Source organism: Coregonus lavaretus (genome assembly GCF_964263955.1).
Source record: "Coregonus lavaretus genome assembly, chromosome: 34".
Classification (NCBI taxonomy): Eukaryota; Metazoa; Chordata; class Actinopteri; order Salmoniformes; family Salmonidae; genus Coregonus; species Coregonus lavaretus.
This window is the reverse complement of record NC_140021.1, coordinates 18,082,040-18,105,085: the sequence shown is the minus strand read 5'-3', so window position 1 is coordinate 18,105,085 and position 23,046 is coordinate 18,082,040.

Here is a 23,046-nt window from a genome sequence, read left to right as displayed (position 1 = left end):
TCTCTGAGGGATAGGCTATGTGGCCGAAACCGAAAGCGATACAGAGCAAGAGAGGCATTGGCTATCTGATACCAAGGTGTCAGGACTTTATTATTATTACGAAAATTGATCTTGTTTCTGAAATGTTGTCCATTTCACGAAGATAAAACATTTAATGGAATGTGTCAATGATCGTTTTCAATGGCCACAAGATGTAGGCTACGTTTCTATCCCAACTACTTGTGTTGATCATTCCAAATTCATGGATAATTTCAAAGTTGTTAATTAATGGTAGGTTTATGCAGCAAAACACACCACAGCTTCTTCACCTTGTGCTTAACAACAACCTATTTATTTTATTTTATTTATTTTATCATTATTTTACCAGAAAGGTTAATTAAGAACAAATTCTTACAGTGCCTTGCAAAAGTATTCATCCCCCTTTGCGTTTTTCCTATTTTGTTACATTACAACCTGTAATTTAAAATAAATAACGGAAAAGTGGTGTGTGCATATGTATTCACCCCCTTTGCTATGAAGCCCCTAAATAAGGTCTGGTGCAACCAATTACCTTCAGAAGTCACATAATTAGTTAAATAAAGTCCACCTGTGTGCAATCTAAGTGTCACATGATCTGTCACATGATCTCAGTATATATACACATGTTCTGAAAGGCCCCAGAGTCTGCAACACCACTAAGCAAGGGGCACCACCAAGCAAGCAGAACCATGAAGACCAAGGAGCTCTCCAAACAGGTCAAAGTTGTGGAGAAGTACAGATCAGGGTTGGGTTATACAGATCAGGGTTGGGTTATAGAAAATATCTGAAACTTTGAACATCCCACGGAGCACCATTTAATCCATTATTAAAAAATGGAAAGAATATGGCACCACAACAAGCCTGCCAAGAGAGGGCCGCCCACCAAAACTCACAGACCAGGCAAGGACATTAATCAGAGAGGCAACAAAGAGACCAAAGATAACCCTGAAGGAGCTGCAAAGCTCCACAGCGGAGATTGGAGTATCTGTCTATAGGACCACTTCAAGCCGTACACTCCACAGAGCTGGGTTTTACGGAAGAGTGGCCAGAAAAAAGCCATTGCTTAAAGAAAAAAATAAGCAAACACGTTTGGTGTTCGCCAAAAGGCATGTGGGAGACTCCCCAAACATATGGAAGAAGGTACTCTGGTCAGATGAGACTAAAATTGAGCTTTTTGGACATCAAGGAAAACGCTATGTCTAGCGCAAACCCAACACCTCTCATCATCCCGAATAGTTATGCACGCTCAAGTTTTCTGTTTTTTTGTCTTATTTCTTGTTTGTTTCACAATAAAAAATATTTTGCATCTTCAAAGTGGTAGGCATGTTGTGTAAATCAAATGATACACACCACCAAAAATCTATTTTAATTCCAGGTTGTAAGGCAACAAAATAGGAAAAATGCCAAGGGGGGTGAATACTTTCACAAGACACTGTATTTACAATGATGGCATGGACTATAGCCATGACTGTAATCACTACATACAACAGCCTCTTTAGCTTTAAACAGAATGTTTGCATGCTGAACGCATGATGACACCAACACACTACTATGGGTCTAGTGAGAAAAAAAGCATATTCAAATGCTCTCTCTTATCTGTACATTTTGAAATGTACATGATAATGATGCTGGGTGACACTCAAATATTGTGTCAATTTCATTCCGGCGGGCATTAATTCCCACATGCAGGCAGAGAGAGAGGCAGGAAGCCCTTGAAATGTTCCCATTATCATCCTGCGTACCCTTTCCACCAAGCAGGAAAGGGAAGGCCATATCCACAGCAACTATTCAGATTAGAAGGTATTATAATGATTCTACAAAGGTCAGGGTTTTGCTGGGTGGAATCTAGACAGTTAGAGCACATACAGGCAGCACATTCATATTATCTCAATGGCGGCTGCCATTTTATATTTCATATCATTTCTGTTTATCGCTGATTGATTTCCAGCTGCATGTGAAGAATGTGTATTGAGACATGATGACAAAAAGTGTAGGAAATAGGCCATTACAGTATGTTACTATTTTTCCAGAGTAAAGTGGCTGAAATGGATGAATATAATGCTGTGTTGATTCAATATCTTTGCAAAATATGGTGACATTTTAGTAAAATAGAACATGGGACGCTTGGGCTCTTATCTAATGCAGATACAGAATAATAAGGACCTTAATAATATTACGCTATGAAAGTGCATTTTCATCCGTCAACATTTAACAGAGAGTGCTTAATACTAGAGATGCCATCATGCCAGTGGCATGACACTGTGACTGTACGGTACGAGACGGTCAAACAAATACATCCTCGCTGCGTCCCAAATGACACCCTATTCCAAATCAAATTTTATTTGTTACATGCTTTGTAAACAACAGGTGAAATGCTTTCTTACGAAAGAGGAAAATATAGAAAAATAATAACATGAGGAATAAATACACAATGAGTAACGATCACTTGGCTATATACACAGGGTACCAGTACCGATGTGCAGGGGTATGAGGTAATTGAGGTAGATATGTACATATAGGTAGGGGTAAAGTGACTAGGCAATGGGATAGATAATAAACAGTAGCAACAGCGTATGTGATAAGTCAAAAGAGTTATAGTGCAAGAATGCAGATAGTCCGGGTAGCTATTTGGTTAACTATTTAGTTGTCTTATTGCTTGGGGGTAGAAGCTGTTCAGGGTCCTATTGGTTCCAGACTTGGTGCATCGCTACCGCTTGCTGTGCGGTAGCAGAGAGAACAGTCTATGACTTTGGTGGCTGGTGTCTTTGACAATTTTTAGGGCATTCCTCTGACACCGCCTTGTATAGAGCTCCTGGAAGGCAAGGAGCTCGGCCCCAGTGATGTACTAGGCCACACGCTTACCCTCTGTAGCGCCTTGCGGTCGGATGCCAAGCAGTTGCCATACCAAGCGGTGATGCAGCCAGTCAAGATGCTCTCAATGGTGCAGATGTAGAACTTGTTGAGGATCTGAGGGCCCATGCCAAATCTTTTCAGCCTCCTGTGGTCCATGTTAATTCCTTTTAGTGATATGGACACCGAAAAACTTGAAGCTCTCGACCTGCTCCACTACAGCCCTGTCAATGTGGATGGGGGCGTGCTCTGCCCTCCATTTCCTGTAGTCTATGATCAGCTCCTTTGTCTTGCTGACGTTGAGAAAAGTTTGTTGTCGTGGCACCACATTGCCCTCCTTTCTATAGGCGGTCTCATCACCGTCAGAGATCAGGCCTAACACTGTCGTGTTGTCAGCAAACTTAATGATGGTGTTGGAGTCGTACACTGCCAGGCAGTCGTGGGTGAACAGGGAGTACAGGAGGGGACTAAGCACGCACCCCTGATGGGCCCCCGTGTTGAGGGTCAGCGTGGTGGATGTGTTGTTGCCTACCCTCACCACATGGGGGCGGTCCATCAGGAAGTCCAGGATCCAGTTGCAGAGGTGTTCAGTCCCAGGGTCCGAGGTTAGTGATGAGCTTGGAGGGCACTATGGTGTTGAACGCTGAGCTGTAGTCAATGAACAGTATTCTCACATAGGTGTTCCTCTTGTCCCGGTGGGAGAAGGCAGTGTGGAGTGCAATAGAGATTGCATCATCTTTGGATCTGTTGGGGCGGTGTGCGAATTGGAGTCGGTCCAGGGTGTCTGGGATGATGGTGTTGATGTGAACCATGACCAGCCTTTCAAAGCATTTCATGGCTACAGATATGAGTGATATGGGGCGATAGTCAATTAGACGTTCTTGTGCATAGGGACTATGGTGATCTGCTTGAAACGTACTGTAGGTATTACAGACTGGGTCAGGGAGAGGTTGAAAATGTCAGCAAAGACACCCACCAGCTGGTCAGAGCATGCTCTGAGCACACGTTCTGGTAAACCGTCTGTCCCCACGGCCTTGTGAATTTTAACCTTTTTTAAAGGTCTTACTCACATCGGCTACGGAGAGCAAAATCACATAGTCATCTGGAACAGCTGGTGCTCTCATGCATTGTTCAGTTTTGCTTTCCTCAAAGTGAGCAGAGAAAGTCCTTTAGCTCGTCTGGTAGGCTCGCGTCACTGGGCAGCAGCTCTAGCCTTTAACTCAGTGTGGATGTTGCCTGTAATCCATGCCTTTTTGTTGGGATATGTACGTATGGTCACTGTGGGGACGATGTTGTCGATGCATTTATTAATGAAGCCGGTGACTGATGTTGTAAACTCTTAAATGTCATCGGATGAATCCCGGAACATATTCAGTCTGTGCTAGCGAAGCAGTCCTGTAGCTTAGCGTTCACTTCATTTGACAACTTCCTAATTGAGCGTGTCACTGGTACTTCCTGTTTGAGTTTTTGCTTGTAGCAGGAATCAGGAGGATAGACTTATGGTCAGATTTGCCAAATGGAGGGCGAGGTAGTGCCTTGTATGTGTTTCTGTGTGTGGAGTAAAGGTGATCTAGAGTTGTGTTGCCTCTAGTTGCACAGGTGACATGCTGACACATAAAGATGGCACTGCAGTGGATAGCTGCAGTGTTTTTTTACACTGATAAAAAAAAAATGTTTTACATAATGTTCCCGCCATGACGAAAACAGCTTCTGGACATCAGAACAGCGATCACTAACCTCGATTTGGATGAACATTTCTACTTCAACGAGTCGGCAGCTCTGGATGTTATGCTTACCCCGGACCAGACCCTGATCCCCGGGATTCAGATTCAGATTCAGAGTGTTTAATAGTCACATGTACAGGGTTGCAGGTGTGATTGCAGGGTACAGTGAAAATCTTAAGGTCCGAGCTCCAAGTGAAATAAAAGCATGAAAATGGTAATTATAAACAACAACAATAGAAATAGAAATATCACTATATACATCATAACTGTAGCAGTGATCAATAAATACATGTCAGTTGGGATGGAGGCAGAGTAAAGACTGTTGAGGGGGTGGGGGGGAATGACCAAGTAAAATAAAAACAATACAAATTATTATAAAAAATTATTATAATATAAATACTGCAACAGTGATGCATGTCGTTGGGGTGGAGGCAGAGTAAAAATCAATTGGGGGGGAAATGTCCATAGGGGGAGCAGCGTTTAAGGTAAGTGACCGTTGAGTGGGTGTGGGGGAGAAATGTCCATAGGGGGAGTAGCGGGGGGGAAATGTCCATAGGGGGAGTAGCGGGGGGGAAATGTCCATAGGGGGACTGGGAGGGGGAGGAGGTAGCTGACTACTGGTGGCTATTCAGCAGCCTGATGGTCTGAGGGTAGAAACTATTGGCCAGTCTTCCAGTTTTTGTCATGATGCCCTTGTACTGCCCACGTCTGAGTGATTGAAGTGGGGGAGAACAGGGCATGGCTTGGGTGGCTGGGGTCCCTGATGATCTTCTTGGGCTTCCTGCGACACCTGGTGTTGTAGTCCACAGTCAGCTCCTTTGTTTTGCTAACGTTGAAGGAGAGGTTGTTTACCTGGCACCACGCCGTCAGAGTGCCTACCTCCTCCCTGTACATTTTACATTTACATTTTAGTCATTTAGCAGACGCTCTTATCCAGAGCGACTTACAGTTAGTGAATACATATTTTTTTTATACTGGCCCCCCGTGGGAATCGAACCCACAACCCTGGCGTTGCAAACGCCATGCTCTATCAACTGAGCGACATCCCTGCCGGCCATTCCCTCCCCTACCCTGGACGACGCTGGGCCAATTGTGCGCCGCCCATGAGTCTCCCAGTCGCGGCCGGCGGCGACAGAGCCTGGATTCGAACCAGGATCTCTAGTGGCACAGTTAGCACTGCGATGCAGTGCCTTAGACCACTGCGCTGTCTCGTCGTTGTTGGTAATCAGGCCTACTACTGTTGTGTCATTAGCAAACTTGATGATGGAGTTGGAACTGTGTGAGGCCACGCAGTCATGGGTATACAGGGAATACAGGAGGGGACTGAGGATGCACCCTTGAGGGGCCCCCGTCTTGAGAATCAGTGTAGAGGAGGTAATGTTGCCTACCTTCACCACCTGGGCCAAAAGAGAAAGAGGATTCAAAAGAGGAAGCGGCGGCAAAAGAATGGCAAGCTAGGCGGCGTCATGATTACACTACGTCAGTCGAGCATCTAGACCGCCATTGCCCTCTGTTTTGTTGGCGAATGTAAAATCACTAGAGAACAAACTGGACGGGCTTTGTTTGAGACTATCCTATCAACGAGACTTGAAGAACTGTAGTAGCATATGTTTCACTGAGTCATGGGTGAACAAGGACATGAAAAATATACACCTCGCTGACTTTTCCATGCATCGTCTAGATCAGTCGGGTAAACTGAGAGGGGAAGAGGTGTGTCTCTTTGCTAACAATAGCTGGTGCGCGATATCTAATGTTAAGTAAGTCTATAGTTTTTGATCGCCTGGTTGGCGAATAGGGTGCCATTTAAGACAAACCCCTGACTAGGCTGGGCTGGCACCCATCCTGACACCCATTCACCACTGGCCCCCTACTAACTTGGAAGCCTAAAGAGATGCCCCATTGTCCCCGTCTTGGCCCTGTCCCAAAGCGTGCCCACTCCACAGCTCTCATCTCCTAGTAGAGAGGTAGCTGCAGCTCCATCAGCAGCATGAAATAATTAGATCAGCATTACCCTCTGCACATGCACACACACACTGATACACACAATGGCATGCACACTCACACACACTAGTAAGTGCACACACCAAGGTTATTATAGTTTTGTGATTTAATATTTTTTTTTAGTTTTTATTAGTTTTTATATTTTTATTTGAAATTCAGTTTAGCTTCAGTTCGTTTTCATACTTGATTTACTAGTTTGTATTTAGTTTCAGTTTGATAGAAACATTTCTATTTCATTTTTATATTATTTAGTTTCAGTTTTAGTTTGAGTGTTAGGGATAGAAAGTAGCCTATGCATGGGAGGCTAGGAGCCATTTATGTTGTCAATTCTTGCCACTGGAGGGCAGTAATACATAAGGTTATGGGCCAGGACCATAGACTTCAATAGATATGATATAACTAGGGTTGCAAAATTCTGGGAACTTTAAATAAAATCCCATTTGGAGGATTCCTGGAATCAGGAGGGAACAAGCAGGAAATCCAAAAGCCTCCAACCAGGATTTCTGGAAAACCAGGGAATTTGTTGAAAGTTCCTGGAATTTATTGACCCTAGACATAACATCTCTGTATCTGTTTCATAATGGTGTCTGTGAGAGCATGGGCAGTGCCATTGAGGCCATCTCCATCTTGAAATATAACATTTTCTTCTTCACAAGTAAAATTAATTGGCTGATCCCTCATGATGACCCGGGTGTCACGAATCCAATCAGGTCATTAGGTCATGCCAACTGGGTCATCAGGAGGGATCAGCCAATCAAGTTGGAAGTCCCGCCCAGTTGACTAAACCAAAATGGTGAAAGTCCTCAATGACGCTGCCCATGCTAACACAGACTTTTGGCCACTAGGGGACTCCATACAACTCCATGGCCAGGACATAGGTTTGGTTAGGTTTAAATTACAAAAAAATCCTAATGTGACTTGGATTTAAGAAAGGATAAGCACCTAGACTGGTGCAAGAAATATGGTGTAAGGAAACTCTCTTGCCCATGTTTACACCACTCCAATGTTATTGTTTTTTATTGCTATTGCTTTAGTAGTATAATTAAGAAGAATCAAGAACCTTTACTTTTATCTGACAGCAAGAGAGAGGAAAAATTCATGGCACATTTGACGTGTTATGTTTATGTAGTATTAAACATGTATCACTGACTAACCCCTTCAAATAGGGTTAATAGAAACAGCTGCAACAACAGCAAAAACATAAGCAATACAACACTTCTTCACAAATATATAAGTTCACAGCCAGGCAGCTTGTGTATGTTTGTGTTTCTGTTAAACCAAACAAGATTTTTTGGTTTATCTTCAAGAAGACTCTTTGTTCCAGAGAGGCGGTTGTTTGGTTTCTCAAGCCTGATGACAGGCTGAATATTCTCTCCACGAAGGCTTGGGATGCAAGGGCAGAAACCAGATCCAGTGCCACAGGGCACAGCTTTGGATAAACAGCCATCCTTGCCTGCCAGAACTGGAGAAGTGACTCTGTAACATGCCCCCCATTACCTCTTCCAGGTATTTCCGCAGCTCACACGGGGCACTTAATACCCTGCCAGGTTGACCCTCTGGCAGGACAGTAACCTCAGACACAATCTTCGACGCAAGGAAGCTATATTTCTGAAGAACTGTGGTCGAGATGCTTGCTGGATTCAACGTGCTGGCATCTTGCGGGGGATCCGGCTGCTTCACTGCTGTACTCTCTAATTTGCTGAAGTACAAAATACTCTTCTTCCCTCATCAGTGAGTAAGATAACATGCACACTAATTATTCAATGGTAAACTGATTATGGCAGTAGGCAGATTATGCAATAGGCATGTAACACCTTACTCTGCTTATCTTAATCGGCATAAGATCAAAATTGAAGTAAGCATATGCCGATTTTCTGAGCAATCTTTTTAATTATTAGGACATGTAAACACCTTAATCGGTGTTCCAGCTGAGTATTTGATCTGCGCATGTGCAAGCACAAACCGAGCGAGCCTCCCTCTTAAGCGCGAGTGAAGTGAGTTCGGAACACTTGAATGTATGCGTCTTAGAAGTCGTTTTCACATAGACATGGCATATAGGGGTGTAGTCAGATACCCAATGGGCTGGACGATTCTCTTCTCATCACTAATCTTGAAAAAACGTATACTAAAAACTTGGAAATCATTCAATGCGCCATCATTAACACAATGGAGAAATTTAGTGATTTATTATTGAAATATTGAAATAGCATGGCAATTTCTTGCATGGAATAGCCTTAATTTCTCAGAACAAGAATAGACTGACGAGTTTCAGAACAAAGTTATTTGTTTCTGGCCATTTTGAGCCTGTAATTGAACCCACAATTGCTGATGCTCCAGATACTCAACTAGTCTCAAGAAGGCCAGTTTTATTGCTTCTTTAATCAGCACAACAGTTTTCAGCTGTGCTAACATAATTGCAAAAGGGTTTTCTAATGATCAATTAGCCTTTTAAAAGGATAAACTTGGATTAGCAAACACAACATGCCATTGGAACACAGGACTGATGGTTGTTGATAATGGGCCTTTATACGCCTATATAGATATTCCATAAAAAATCAGCCGTTTCCAGCTACAATAGCCATTTACAACATTAACAATGTCTACACTGTATTTCTGATCAATTTGATGTTATTTTAATGGACAAAAAAAGTGCTTTTCTTTCAAAAACAAGGACATTTCTAAGTGACCCCAAACTTTTCAACGGTAGTGTATATATATATATATATATACAGTGAGGGAAAAAAGTATTTGATCCCCTGCTGATGTTGTACGTTTGCTCACTGACAAAGACATGATCAGTCTATAATTATAATGGTAGGTTTATTTGAACAGTGAGAGACAGAATAACAACAAAACAATCCAGAAAAACGCATGTCAAAAATGTTATAAATTGATTTGCATTTTAATGAGGGAAATAAGTATTTGACCCCTCTGCAAAACATGACTTAGTACTTGGTGGCAAAACCCTTGTTGGCAATCACAGAGGTCAGACGTTTCTTGCAGTTGGCCACCAGGTTTGCACACATCTCAGGAGGGATTTTGTCCCACTCCTCTTTGCAGATCTTCTCCATGTCATTAAGGTTTCGAGGCTGACGTTTGGCAACTCGAACTTTCAGCTCCCTCCACAGATTTTCTATGGGATTAAGGTCTGGAGACTGGCTAGGCCAATCCAGGACCTTAATGTGCTTATAATAATAATAATATGCCATTTAGCAGACGCTTTTATCCAAAGCGACTTACAGTCATGCGTGCATACATTTTTGTGTATGGGTGGTCCCGGGGATCGAACCCACTACCCTGAAGTTACAAGCGCCGTGCTCTACCAGCTTCTTGAGCCACTCCTTTGTTGCCTTGGCCGTGTGTTTTGGGTCATTGTCATGCTGGAATACCCATCCACGACCCATTTTCAATGCCCTGGCTGAGGGAAGGAGGTTCTCACCCAAGATTTGACGGTACATGGCCCTGTCTATCGTCCCTTTGATGCGGTGAAGTTGTCCTGTCCCCTTAGCAGAAAAACACCCCCAAAGCATAATGTTTCCACCTCCATGTTTGACGGTGGGGATGGTGTTCTTGGGGTCATAGGCAGCATTCCTCCTCCTCCAAACACGGCGAGTTGAGTTGATGCCAAAGAGCTCGATTTTGGTCTCATCTGACCACAACACTTTCACCCAGTTCTCCTCTGAATCATTCAGATTCAAACTTCAGACGGGCCTGTATATGTGCTTTCTTGAGCAGGGGGACCTTGCGGGCACTGCAGGATTTCAGTCCTTCACGGCGTAGTGTGTTACCAATAGTTTTCTTGGTGACTATGGTCCCAGCTGCCTTGAGATCATTGACACGATCCTTCCATGTAGTTCTGGGCTGATTCCTCACCATTCTCATGATCATTGCAACTCCACGAGGTGAGATCTTGCATGGAGCCCCAGGCCGAGGGAGATTGACAGTTATTTTGTGTTTCTTCCATTTGCGAATAATCGCACCAACTGTTGTCACCTTCTCACCAAGCTGCTTGGCGATGGTCTTGTAGCCCATTCCAGCCTTGTGTAGGTCTACAATCTTGTCCCTGACATCCTTGGAGAGCTCTTTGGTCTTGGCCATGGTGGAGAGTTTGGAATCTGATTGATTGATTGCTTCTGTGGACAGGTGTCTTTTATACAGGTAACAAGCTGAGATTAGGAGCACTCCCTTTAAGAGTTACCTGTATAAAAGACACCTGGGAGCCAGAAATCTTTCTGATTGAGAGGGGGTCAAATACTTATTTCCCTCATTAAAATGCAAATTAATTTATAACATTTTTGACATGCGTTTTTCTGGATTTTTTGTTGTTGTTATTCTGTCTCTCACTGTTCAAATAAACCTACCATTAAAATTATAGACTGATCATTTCTTTGTCAGTGGGAAAACGTACAAAATCAGCAGGGGATCAAATACTTTTTTCCCTCACAGTATATAGTATAAAAATAAAAAAAATCACATACGAACTTCCCCAAAATAATATGGTCGCTGTGGTAGAGCATTTTATTTTGATTGCTGATTTTCTGCATTTATTGAAGTTGGCTGCCAGAGGATTCAGTATGCATGCAACTGTTTTGCAACAGTAGTTGACTGCATGTGTGCCTCAAGGTTGAGAAGGCACGGCACCACATCAGACAGCGACTGGCTGTCAGTTTGAAGTTCGTCAGTGTGGCAACTTCACAAGCTGCTATAGCTTGGCCCAGTCACTTGTCAGCAAGTTAGTCAGTGTGGATTGCGAACGGCTCCATAGTCCTATTTGAAACATCGGCATCTGCTGGCAGCATTTACCCGCCCGATTTAGAAGCTCAAAAACCCCATAAAAAAAATGCTTGATAAATAACTAAAACCAAACATAATTTATGATGGTTTTTATTTTATTTTAGTTCGTTTTGCAGTCATCGATAGCAGTTTCTGTATAGTTTTAGTTTTTGAACCGTTTTTTAGTTCAGTTGTCTAAATCGTCTTTTCAATTGTAGTTTTTATTTTAGTTTCAGTTTTCGTTTACTATAATAACCTTGGCACACACACACTGGCACAAACACACACACACACCACTCCTCCTCCTCCTCCTCAACAATGGTTTACATAGATCAGCTCTTTCAAATTGCATTTACCCCCTGAAAGGGCCATTAGTGTGTCCGACCAGAGTGTCTTTAGAAAAAATCTGCTCGGCTGTTTTCTCTGTGCTGTCCTAAAATGGGTAACGCAAAAAGCATTGCAGACAATTAGGCCCAAACTCTTATTTTTCTGCTTCCTCTTCTTTCTTTTCCCCTACCCTCCTCCCAATGTTAAATATATTACTCTGCCTCTGTCTCAGCTCCAAATATGTTGCATTAAATAAAGTGGAAAAAGAATAATAAAAAAAATACAGAGAGAGAGAGGGGGGTGGGGGTGGGGGGGAGAGACATATAACAAATCGTAGACTTGGCCACCTGGACGAATGCGGGATGTGAACAATAAAAAATATATTTACTGTCAAAAAAGCTTTTCTTTCCAATTAAATCTGCATTGGAGCCAGTGGGACTGCTCTGTTTTTCTGAGGGCACACTGTTGTTCCAAGCATTGTTTCATATCTGTGTTTCTGTTTTATTCTGATTATCACATTTTCCACCCATTGTTTACCTGGTTTCATTATTATATATGGTGCACAGAATTCAGGCGAGGACCATTACAGGCGATTGAGGAGCTAAATGTGTTTTAAATGGGAAGACATCTAAATTCCTATATTCCTGCCAGGTGTCCAATGCAGTAAGTGTGGCATGATTATCATTGTCATTATGAACATTTATAGCTTATACTTATGTCATGTAAATGATCAGTCACAGTGCACTGCTCTCATTCCACTAGTTTCACTATGATTCTGTCTGTGGCTGTATTCCAATAGTCTAAATAAGGCTTCCTATTCTTCTGTTCTTTCCCTCGTGGCCTGTGTGAGGTGAGTAAAATGGTGTCTGCCTTTCTTGGGACTTTTCAAACATTGTTTTTCAAACATTGTTTTGGCTATTCATAGTGCAGGACTGAAACACACACGTACACATACACCTACCACCTCGGCTCCCTCCCTCCATCACACACACAGATAGCAGGGACACACACCAATGAAAGGCTCTGATCTGTTCAGTTTTGAAAATGAAATAAAAACAACGACAGCCTCCCAATTAAAAGAGAAATAATTATCTTGAACTTTCAGTACGTAGACCTTTAACCTGCCAAATCTAATTAAGGCTCCTGAAGAAACAAACAAAAACAGCATTACTAATCAATCAGGCAGAAATAAGATAAATTAAAATAGCAAATGCAATGATTGAGAGCTGAACTGGAGAGATAACAGAAAGCATAACATGCACCAGAGTGCAGCACTCACCATGTGGAATTATTTAGAATTATCCTACACGTGAAGTTCATCAGGTAGACAGTAAAATTGGTTATATAATAAATTGTTCAGGTTGGAATAAGCATGGTGTCGAAAAGAAAATAACAGAAAACGAGATTAACCATAACTGAAATTGCAGCTCACTATTCAAAATCACTACAAAACCAGTGAACTAGTTCTGAAAGAAAGAAATACCATTGACTGGCACAATAGATATGCAACATGGTAAATAGTTATCCCAACAGACCATTTTTCCCTTTGGTTTTATTTTTCCTCTCCAAACTTAGTTGAAGTGGCAGACAGACGGAGGGGTCACAGTGAGTTGACGAGACGAATGCAGTCAACAGAAGGCAGATAGTAGCTACATGTAACCAGACACACAGGGCTGGAGAGAGAGAGAGAGAGAGAGAGAGAGAGAGAGAGAGAGAGAGAGAGAGAGAGAGAGAGAGAGAGAGAGAGAGAGAGAGAGAGAGAGAGAGAGAGAGATTATTTCAAAGATTTGGAATATGGCTTCTACACTGCACACCTCTCTTTGTCCTTTCCTATATTTAGTCATTTTCTAGACCATGAGACAAATTATCCTTCCACTACACACTCTCTCTCTCTCTCTCTCTCTCTCTCTCTCTCTCTCTCTCTCTCTCTCTCTCTCTCTCTCTCTCTCTCTCGCTCTAATTTAACACACACTAGATTCTGCATATTGGGATACGCATGATGGTGGTCATCTATTCTACAGTACCAGTATGTCCAGTCTGGGTGTAATGTCTTTGCCTATGCGGTAGTGTGATTTTGCAAAATATGATTCCTTCAATATATTGCTGAAGTGAGAGGCATTATCTGTATTCGTAAGTTATGCATTCCTCATACAGCACACAGAGCCATTGAACTGAGAGACTAACTCGACCCAACTTATTTTAAGACATAAAGTAGCTACGCTACAGAAAGCAGTAAAGAATGGCAAATCCTAAAATGTCTGATTATGATAGTTTTCTTTGTTTTCTATGTTATTACAGTGACTGTTAAACATATTGCCAATTACATGTCTGTGTTCAGTGAAGCAAGGCATAGAGGGCTTTTAACACAATAGTAGGATTAAAGACAAGAAAGTATTCTGTGGTTTGTGGCTTTATGAAGAGGTTTTAACTGCCCTTCACGTGCTCTCTCTCCCTCATAAAACAACTGTATCTTGTCTCCTTTTTTGCCCCTCTCTTTCCTCTTTTAAAACCTCTTCTCCATAGATTGTATCTATCCCTCCATCCTTTCTCTTCCCACTGTTTTTCTTCCCTCTTTACCATGTCATTGCTCATCTCCCTCTTTCACTTCATCCTTTTACCGCATGTTACTCCTCTACTGCCCCCTATTGCACTTCTCTCTCTTATCACTCTTTTGCCCCCATATCCCTTCCCTCTGGCTGCTACCTCCCTCTTCTCTCTCCCTCTTTCCCTCTCTCCCTCCTTCCCTACCTCCTCTTTTTTCTTCCTCCAGATACATTATGTGGATTAAACATTGCCAGGCTCACAGCAGAGTGTCTAGGACTGCAGCACTTTGTTTCCCTAAATAATTAACAAGGCCGGTGTTGATTTACCATCTAATGTAATACTTCCACATCCTTCTGGGGGCACTGATGATGGGCATCTGGCTCCTGCTCTCTGCCTTTATGGGGCCCGTCCCAACCTCCCCAACCCTCCAGTATCAACTCCAAAGCATTAAAATGTAAAGCAGCGTATTAGGAAGGAGAGGAGGGCCGCGGCTGAGACAACGAGCAAATTGGGTGGCATTAGACACAGCGTAAAGAGATAATAAGAAGAGAGAGAGAGAGAGACAGAGATAGACAGAGAGAGTCAGAGAGAAAGAGAGAGGCACTGATGGCAACAATGATAACACTGCCTCACTCTCCCTAATGAGGCTTTTGGAAGAGAAAAGAGCCCTGTGTAATTTGGGTGGATTTTTGTAGTGGCGCAGCAGAGTTCTCTCAGTGGGATTGATCTAAACTGTGTGTGTGCGTGTGCATGTGCATGTGTGCAAGCGTCTGTGGATGTGTAATTAGCCTCCCTAGGAACAGGGCCTGATGTTAGCTCGGTGTTGGCATGTCATCCCAGTTATGTTAATCTGGTGCAGGGTGCTCTGACACCAACACATCCACTGGGGCCTGCCTTAGCTCTCTCCCAGCTTTAAGATGCTACATAACCTGCCTCCTAATCTAAAGACATTTGGGGCTAGCAATGAACTGATGACAAAGTCAAGACACTGTAGCATTAGCATACAGACAAGGCTGGCTCTTGGTCTGAGTCTGGGCAGGACCTAGCGATGGGGTTAGGGCTAGTGCTGAGGGTCTGGGGATGTGCTGGGGAGCTCAGTGCTTTTATACAAATTGTCCCTTTAGCCACAGTTAAACATGAACAACCTCTCCCAAAAGAGAAGCTTTTACATTAGCTTGTCAGTAGGCTCTGGATTTGTTAACATTTACATTTTAGTCATTTAGCAGACGATCTTATCCAGAGCGACTTACAGTTAGTGAGTGCATACATTTTCATACTGGCCCCCCGTGGGAAACGAACCCACAACCCTGGCGTTGCAAGTGCCATGCTCTACCAACTGAGCTACAGGGGACTTAAGACCTTAGTGATTTGGATAATTTTGATAGTCCATGATCAGCTCCTTGGTATTATTGACGTTGAGGGAGAGGTTGTTGTCCTGGCATCACACTGCCAGGTCTCTGACCTCCTCCCTGTTAGCTGTCTCATCGTCGCTGGTGATCAGGCCTACCACCGTTGTGTCATCAGCAATCTTGATGATGTTGTTGGAGTCGTGCGTGGCCACGCAGCCGTAGGTAAACAGGGAGTACATTTTACATTTTACATTTTAGTCATTTAGCAGACGCTCTTATCCAGAGCGACTTACAGTTAGTGAGTGCATACATTTTCATACAACCACTTCTCTACATTCATCATGTGATAATATCATAATTTAATACAATGATGAAACCATTCATATCTTTGTAACACTTTAAACTAAACTCTGCTTCAAACTATCTCAAAGAAAGTGGTATCTTAGTCAGTGGGTCAAGGAAGAAGTTAGCATTCACTGTTAGATGTGTAGTACATGTTTACAAATAAATACAGCAACCAGAACCACTTCAGTCCATCTCCAAGTCCTTGAATCCATTGAGAGGTGTGCAATCTTCCAACTCTAAGCATCTAGAGTACAGGAGGGGACTAAGCACACACCCCTGGAGGGTCAACATGGCAGAGGTGATGTTGCCTACCCTCACCACCTTGGGTCGGCCCATCAGGAAGTTCAGGATCCAGTTGCAGAGGGAGGTGTTCAGTACCAGGGTCCTAAGCTTGGTGACGAGCTTGCAGGGGACAGTAGTGTTGAACACTGAGCTGTAGTCAGTGAACAGCATTCTCACATAGGTATTCCTTTTATCTACTGTAGGTGGGTGAGGGCAGTGTTGAGTGCAATTGAGATTGTGTCGTTTATGGATCAGTTGTTAAGGTCTTATTTACAATTATAGTTCCTCTCTAAAATTGACCTAAAACACATTGATGATAACTGTTATTGCATCCCACATGCACAATATTGAATCCCAATGAGAAACAGAATGTGTTGTAGTCGACCTCGGGAGAGAAGAAAATACCCAAGGCTGTATTCTTCCCTGCTTTATTTTGTTCTCTCTTACTTTTATGTGTGTTTCATGGCCCTGGCCTAAATGGGCCCAGAAGTCTTCTCTGTGAGGGTATGATGTTGTGAAGAGGCTCATTGAATCTCTAACATCAAAGACTTGTGTTGCTCCTGAACCACAAAGCCATTACCCAGGCTACAGTACCTGGATGGTCCTAATGCAAATAAGGACCAGCGTAGTGAGACCACATCACAGAAGCTAGCTTTCTGAACGAATCCCTCATCAAAAAGCAATGAGAGTGTATGGAGAGGTCAATATCATTAGTACTTGTACTGGCTTTCGTGTGTGTACTTTGTATTGTGTGTGCGTGTGTGTGTGTGTGTGTGTGTGTACCGTATGAGTGCTTATGTGTGTGTTGTGGGAGTGACGGAGAGGTCAAAGCACTTTTATGACAATGGCGGGCTGCACCTATCTGTCTTGTCCCTGGCGGGTGTTGGGTACGCTAAGAGCCGATCAATGGGAAAGAGAAAATGAGAGCCCTTTGAGAGATGCACCCAGTTCTGTCTGTCGATGAAGAAGATTAGCAGAGAGGCTACCATGTCTCCCCTCTCTCCACTGACACCCCCCCCTCATCCCTCCCCACACCCCTCGTCCCCCTCTCGCCCTCACCCCCTGTCACACCACTAACACTCCCTAATTAGTGCTGTTTTCACTATTAGAGTGCCCAGGCGCATTAAAAACCACTCCTGTTTATTGAAATTAGTTCATCCATTAACTTGCACTTCATAACATTGGTGCTGTCTTGGATGGAGATGAGCAGAGCACCCGGTGCATTATTTATGAACGGACGGAGGGTGGAGAGGAAGGTGGGAGGTGCGAGAGGGAGGGCAGAAAAGTGTTTGGCAGCCCATCTGAGAATAAACATCTCGCTCACACACCTCATCCAAAACGAACACACACACTGTCCAAACACACCGTCTAAAACTAGCATTTCCAACAGCAGACACATCACAGCTGTTTCTAACTCCCAGTAGAATAATGCTTGCCTTTGTGTACATGTTGTTATCGTAAAAAAACGAACGGGACATTTCCTTCCTATTTTCTTCTGATTTAAAGGTATAGAACAAGATCACATTTTGCTAGTTTTACCATTAGGGTTCTGTCTGTTTCCCATAAAAAATACCCCTAATGACCAGAGTCACTTCATGGAATGCTAAAGGTCTGAAAAACCTGACTTAATCAACACAGAAACACATGCAGTGTTCTGTTCCCTCCCTGGCTAAGATAACTCTCTCTGTATTGCTTCCCAAATTAGATTTGCAATGCAGTACTAATCATTTTATTTTCTCCACATTCCTCCTGTTCCTGTAGTGTACTGGGAGCAAGGGCCTCTAATCATTGGCTGCAAAAATGAGCAATTACAGTTTGGAGTCAAATGTACACAGGAGTAAAGGAAATATTCTCCCTGCAGACAGTAATTAATGAAAGGAGCCCTGTTCAATGTTAAATGTGTCTAATTATTAAAAATACATTGGGGCACCTGCTTAAATAATGCATGCTTAAATGCTGAGTGAGAGAAAAACACGTTTTTCGAAATTACTGCAACCAACGCACGTGGCCCAGGATCATAAAGGATGTTAGTTCGTTCACATTGACTGGCCTTGTCCCCGGGGTTGTAGACCAGCATAATTGTAAATAACCTCTCTCTCTCTCTCTCTCTCTCTCTCTCTCTCTCTCTCTCTCATACTCCCTCTCCCTCGCTCTTTCTCTCTCTCACTGTATTGTAGATTAAGAGAATACAGATCTGGGATGGCGTCCATAGGCAGTGAAGGGCCAAGCTGTTGTTGAGCGTCAGCCCATCCAACCATCCAAATATATGAGCTCTGCTCTGTATGTTGCTATTCTGCGCCAGAGTGGTTTGGGTTGAGAACAGACTGGTTGGAGGCTGGATGGTGTTCTCCAGCTGTGTTTGACTGATCAGAGGACATTGATAGTGTGGATTTGAGAGAAATGGAAGTGTTGTAAGCTTACGTTGTCCTTGTTGGTGACCACAAAGAGCTGTTAACCTCTTAAGGATTGGACCCTTTTTTTTCAATTTTCGCCTAAAATGACAATCTAACTGCCTGTAGCTCAGGACCTGAAGCAAGGATATGCATATTCTTGATACCATTTGAAAGGGAACACTTTGAAGTTTTTGGAAATGTGAAATGAATGTAGGAGAATATAACACATTAGATCTGGTAAAAGATAATACAAACAAAAAATCTTTGAAATGCAAGAGAAAGGCCACAATATAATATTGCAGTTTAGGCGCAATTTAGATTTAGCGGTGTGTGTGCAAAGTTTCAGATTGATCCAGTGAAGCATTGCAATACTGGACTATTTTGTATCAAGTCTGCCCAAATGTGCCGAATTGGTCAATTGATACATTTTCAAGTACATAACTATAGAGAACATACAAAAATGATATGGTAATACAAAATGTAAGTTTACACACTCCCAGGAATGTCATACATGATGGATCATTAGCTTATACACTAACTTTCACACATCTAGATGGCCGGGCGGGGTGGGTGTGGAGCCAGAGACAGCAGGGGTTCAAACTGTAGAACCCAGTTCCTACATCTGAATATAAAAATTGATTTTATCAAGCAAAACTGTGCTACAAAAGCCTCATTAGGGAGAGTGAGGCAGTGTTATCATTGTTGCCATCAGTTGCCGTGATACGTTTTTTGTTGTTGTGCACTCTCCTCAAACAATAGCATGGTATTTTTTCACTGTATTAGCTACTGTAAATTGGACAGTGCAGTTAGATGAACAAGACTTTAAGCGTTCTGCCCATATAAGACATGTCTATGTCCTGGAAAGTTTGCTGTTACTTACAACAGTCATGCTAATCACATTAGCGCACGTTAGCTCAACCGTCCCGTATACGGGACACCAATCCCATAGAGGTTAACGAGCGCCCACACCTAGTAACATGTTCATCTATATGAATGCATAGCGTAGCTTCACGCTCCAATGCTGCAAGAGCATTTCAATGAATGCAGAAAATGCAGAAAACATACAACCACAGGGACAACACACACACACACACGTGTAGGAGGACAGGTGGGTGGTGGACAAGGACGTGGCCACCTATATAACCACAATATGAGACCAGGAGGGATGCAACATTAGACCCCTGCAGTGCAAACATCCTCCTGAATCCATTTGTTTTGATTGTGATGTAAAGTAGGTTTGTACAAGTGTGGAGCTAGCGGTTAGGTTGTGGCCAGCAGCTGGTAGTCAGCCATTGTGTGATTGTCAGATCTCCTGATGAGTTAATGCACTTTCCGCTCTGCACTGAGGAAACCGAGGCAACACAGTGCTACACAGGCCCCCAGCTGTCGAGCACAACAATACCTTCTCAGACCTAAGACAGCCCCACTTACAACCAATACAAACAAGCCCACTCACCACCAATACAATACAAACCCACTCACCACCAATACAATACAACTCCACTCACAACCAATACAGGGGTAATGTCTGACTGAGAACACACTGAAAGCCCTTGACAAAATACTATACCATGGACACACTCTCTCAATGTCTGTCTGTCTGTCCCTCATAAAAACTGCAACAAGGAAGAAGACAAAGGCAGCATGAATCCTCAAATTATAACACCTACAAACATACAGCAATTCCCCGATTTAGATTTGAACTTTTGAATCATAATACGCCACCAGACAACTAATGAGAAGTTCAAAGGTCACCTGCTCCTTCTTGTTACTCATGAATTTACACCTAGATGAACCGCAAACTCAAACACTGGTATCTGCTAACTCGACCGACATGGAGATAGTTACCATTCTGAAGAGAGAGATAGCAAGCAATCTTATCCTATAAGAAATGACAGTGGCAGCGTACCAAATGGCAGCTTATTCCCTATATAGTGCAGTAATCAAAAGAAATGCTCTATTTATTGAATAGTGTGCAATTTGGGACGCAACCAGTGTTGCCCAGAAGGATAATGATCAATAACAGATCCCAGTAGAGAGCTGCTCTGTGTCTCATTATAAACTACATGTGGCTCACGATGTCACCGCGTCCCCTGAGGGGCTCAATAATCAAACAGGATGCCAACATACATCACCATCACCATCACTAACCAATCACCACCTATCCCTGTAGTCCCAGGACTGTCTCTCACGCTCTCTAATATGGCTCCTAAATTGGACAGTATTATTTTGTTATCAATAATAATATAGAGATGATCTATCTTCAGTTCTGGATAAAGATAGATAGATCCCGTACGACTGTATAATTATGATGTTGGTTATGGATCACGGAGGAACTCCACATGTTGGTTTGATATAATGAGAAAATATATACCCTTTAACATCTGTACAGTGCTTATCTGTATCCATGATGTCTGAATGTATTACTGTTAACAGAGGTCTTTCTTTCCTTGCATTGCAGGTGATTTAGTTGTTCTAGCTGCATTCATCTTTAAATAGTCAGTGAACGTGGATGCCATGTGTAATCATTTCAATGATATAAAGTTGTAGCTTCGACCACCCTGCATGGCAACTACATTGTATGATACCTGAAGGATTGACAGTATCTGGCAACCCACATTGTATGATGTTGGAAGGATTGAGAAACATCTGGCAACCCACATGGCATGATCTAGGAAGGAATGAAATTATCTGGCAACCCACATCGTATGAGCAAGGAAGGAATGACAATATGAGGAGATTAGTGGTGACCTTTGTGGATCTGACATTCACCAATTTTACTTAATTAACGGCGCAAAGCCTTCCCCTGACCTTTTGTCCTGCGCGCTGTCATTGAAAACCTTTCTGTTGACTTGAATAGGAATGCTATTTGTTAATGCAATCAGTACCTGGTGCCTGGCAAATGGCTGGTTCGCCTAGGCAACTTGTGTTCTGCCTGTGCAGCACCAGGACCAATCACAATGGACCCTGGCGACTATGAAGTGTGAAGTGTTTCATTCACCCTCACTCTCATTCTCTCATTCTCTCTCTCGTTCATTAACAAGTGTGTTTTTGATTAATATTATGTGTATTCTAGGACATCCTCTTTCTCTTCTCATATTTCCACCCCTCCTGAAATGTCATTCTTACCACTATTTAATTAGTTTCATGTTTGAATGATGCAAATGCGTCAAACTCAAATCAATTCAGCATGCTTTGCGACAGGAATTTAAATTTTAAACGCTCTTAAATTCAGTTTCATATCACCAATCATTGCACCATTGTTCATGAGGCTGTAAGATTGCTCTGGACCTGTTTTTGTTTTAGCAGAGAGACGGAGAGAGAGAGAGAGAGAGAGAGAGAGAGAGAGAGAGAGAGAGAGAGAGAGAGAGAGAGAGAGAGAGAGAGAGAGAGAGAGAGAGAGAGAGAGGACGCTGAAGAGCAGGGAGCAGTGTAGAGAGAGCTGGGTAATGTACTGTGTAAGCAAAAGGAAATGGCATTGTTGAAAAGAGCTCATGTAACAGTAATATCCTGTCTAAATTTAATTTGGAGGCCAATCAGAGCCATTAGGCCCCACACTGGGAGAGATAAAGACAGATAGTCCCGTGCTCATCCTCCTGCTAACCCCTCCAACCATCAGATTGACTTTAATAATATTAATGGGAAAACTAGGGGAAGAAGGCTGGAGGAGGCTGCTCTGGTGTTGGATTCGTGAAATTGGCTGCAGACACACATATGCATTTGATAAAATGTCCCCATGGTAATAACAGCAGAATACAGTAGGGGTGATGGTGTTGCCATCTCAACGTTACTTAGAAGGAAGACAAGTGGCAAGCCTTATAGTATTTTGCATGTTGTTTGACAATATGTATATACAGTATATACACTACATGACCAAAAGTATGTGGACACCTGCTCGTCAAACATCTCATTCCAAAATCATGGATATTAATATGGAGTTGGTCCACCCCTTTGCTGCTATAACAGCCTCCACTCTTCTGGGAAGGCTTTCCACTAGATGGTGAAACATTGCTGCAGGGACTTACTTCCATTCAGCGCCAAGAGCATTAGTGAGGTCGGGCACTGATGTTGGCGATTAGGCCTGGCTCGCAGTCGGCATTCCAATTAATCCCAAAGGTGTAATATGGGGTTGAAGTCAGGGCTCTGTGCAGGCCAGTCAAATTCTTCCACACCCATCTCGACAAATCATTTCTGTATGGACCTCGCTTTGTGTATGGGGGGAATGTCATGCTGAAACAGGAAAGGACCTTCCCCAAACTGTTGCCACAAAGTTGGAAGCACAGAATCATCAAAAATGTAATTGTATGCTGGAATTAAGGGGCCTAGCCCGAACCATGAAAAACAGCCTCAGACCATTATTCCTCCTCCACCAAATTTTACAGTTGGCACTATGCATTCAGGCAGGTAGAATTCTCCTGGCATCCGCCAAACCCAGATTCC